Source organism: Meleagris gallopavo, chromosome Z (genome assembly GCF_000146605.3).
Source record: "Meleagris gallopavo isolate NT-WF06-2002-E0010 breed Aviagen turkey brand Nicholas breeding stock chromosome Z, Turkey_5.1, whole genome shotgun sequence".
NCBI lineage: Eukaryota > Metazoa > Chordata > Aves > Galliformes > Phasianidae > Meleagris > Meleagris gallopavo.
This window is the reverse complement of record NC_015041.2, coordinates 1,295,695-1,298,743: the sequence shown is the minus strand read 5'-3', so window position 1 is coordinate 1,298,743 and position 3,049 is coordinate 1,295,695.

The following is a 3,049-nucleotide window of genomic DNA, read 5'->3' as shown; positions in this document are numbered from 1 at the left end:
AGACACAGCTTAAGCTTCAGCATCCTTCCTGATCTTTAATTTTATATATAAATGTCCTGATTGGGTAGTTGATACTGAATGGAAGGGTATCAAAACAAATACAACTGTACCACTTGGGTACGTGCAAAATGGTATTTTAAATATCCTTAATTGAAGTCATCAAGTATTTTGAAAATCATTAAATGATGTATAGGAGGGTTGATTATCTGTAGGCTATAGAGTTCATCACTAAACTTTGGAGTGAATTTCAGATCCATGTCCTGAACTCCTACCTTAATTGTTTGGAGATGGTATGTCCTACAGCATTTGTTAATAGAAGATTCTAAGCAAAGAACATTCTCAAGTGAAACCTCAGTGCTAACATGTCTGTTTTGCTTTGCGTTTCTAGGGATTGGACAGGAATATCTAACTGTGTGCTGAGCATTGTCTGGTGGAAGTCATGTCATCCATATTGCCATTCACTCCACCAGTTGTGAAGAGACTTCTTGGGTGGAAAAAGTCTGCTGGTGTCTCTGGAGGGGCTGGTGGTGGTGAGCAGAATGGACAGGAGGAGAAGTGGTGTGAAAAAGCAGTGAAAAGCTTGGTCAAGAAGCTAAAGAAAACAGGACAGCTGGATGAGCTTGAGAAGGCCATTACCACTCAGAACTGCAATACAAAGTGTGTGACAATACCAAGGTCAGTCCTGTTGTGTTTGACATTTCTTACAGCCACTTAAGAAGAGACTAAATGGAGATGTAGGCTATCATGAACAAGCTAATTAAAAAAATTAGTTGCATGCTTCTGATTCTTGAAAAATTCTTTGAAACCTGTCTTGTTTTTATGTACAGCTTGCTTTGGTTCTTTGAACTGAATCACATGCTTTGTACGTTCACAATTTCTAATCACTTTATTTTGATTTTTATTACTATGTGGATTCTAATTTGTGTGTTCTGGTAGTGCCTAACACAGCTCTTTGCTCATAACACTGCCATAGGCTTTATATTTGATAACCTTGTCTGTAATTGGAGGGACTTACTTGAACCTACACTTCCACTTTAAAACAAACAAAAACCTAGTTTTTCCTTGGTCAACACTTCAGTCCTCTAATTACTATTTTCAGCTGTATACAGAAGTTTTGTTGAAGTTGCACAAACCTCATCCATTTTCTCACTTGAAGGGAAACAGCAGTGGAAGCAGGCTGGCTAAAGACTGCAGCTATTAATTCTTATAGGTTATAGTGAAAGTGCTTTTCATTTAATGAAATGAGTACTTCTAGAACTTCTCTTCTGCTCCTTACATGTATATATATATATTTAAGTGAACAGCTTGCATTCTACCTCTTTGACTTTCTCAACTTAATTCATAGCAACTGCTGTGTGAGAAGCAAATGCTGTGTTAAGTATAATACAACGTGCTCTAGATTCATAATATGCAGGAATCCCACTGAAGGTGCATGTGTGTGCAGTGTCTGATGCACGGACTCAGATGTGAACAATCCAAATCATTTATTAGAGGTTCTCACATCACTTACATACATTCACAAGTTTCCTTTTTTAGCTTTCCCATCTGCCCTTACAACTTTCCCATCCAACTGTACATGTCAACAGAGTATTCCACAAACACTCCATAACTGTGCATGCAGGCACTTATCCAATCATAGCCATGAACCATTCCTTTTGCTTTTTCTCTTCTTCTAGAGGTGTCCTTGGTTTTCATACTGGTTATCTTGCTCCACATCTGCTGCTCTGAATAGTTTTTCTTGTATTCCCACAATTCCCCCTTTATCTGTTTATTAGCAAACTATTACCATACTATAAAATAATAACACTAATCATATTAATAACATAATCATTATAACTCAGTCAAGGCCTCAATTGACAACACACTAAATGTAAGAATAGAGACAAGGCAAACATAGCATAATGACAAGAAATACTGTTAAATCCATTAAAAAGAACATACATATTTGGCCCATGGCCCAAGTTTCGGCAACCTGAAAAAGAATCCCTGAGGGTCCAATTCTGTGTTTACCTGCAACTGGTTAGAAAAAATCTTCAGCTTTTGTATATTCTGATATATTGATTTTGAATGATCACTAAAATTTGGACAACAAATGCTTTTAGAGTGCTCACAGCCATGTCTTTGGGCTAATAGAAAATGAAAGGTTGCACAACTTTATGAAGTTGCATGTCAGATAGAATCGATATTAATGGGCAAGCCTGCTGGAGCATCACTAAGGGCATTACTTTCCTTATCTGGCTAACATCCTAACTTGGTGAGTGTGTGTAGAGCAAACGAAGACAATGACAGAGCCTTTATTTGAGAAATAGGTACTATAGGAAAAGATATCCAAGAGGAATTAACTCACCCCTCCCAGTAACAGTTTGGAGAAAGGGACGAGCTGAGGAATGTGACCCTCCCCCATTCGTACCATCGTGCTGCAGCAGAGAAGAGCGGGAACAAAAGTGACCCAAGCAGACTCAGATGGCACGGGAAATATGGAGACAAAAGAGGTGGCTCTAAACCCCACCCTGCTCGCTCCAGGCACTCACATAGCTCACCCATTGGTTCAGGCTATGACCTTGGAATTCCACTACATTCCACCCCTTCACAGCATGAACCAATGACTGAGTAAATGTACATCGCGACGCATGTACAATACCCGCCGCAATGTAGAATGCTAAGACAATAAGGGCAATTATTGGCAGTCTTTTCCACGGTCCTCTTGGGCCAGTACTTGATGTTCTTTCTCAAGGCATATCTTCTTCAAGGACCATTAGCAGTTCTGATTCATGCTCGCCGGTTCCCAAAAGTTCAGCAGTTCATCATAGGGTGTCATGATGTTTCCTCATGGACACTGGAGCATGCTGGAGTGGTGTTGCTCCTGCTGGCTATCCTGTGAACTTATAACCTCAAGGGGAGTAAAACAGGTGTTTGATAGGTACAAGAAGGGGTAGGTCTGCCCTCCACGGTAAGATACAGACTGTATTTCGGTCTTGAGTCAACACCTCCACCTGTATTGGGGCACGTCCTGGTCTTCGATACCACACCCTTTGGCCTGATATCTGTG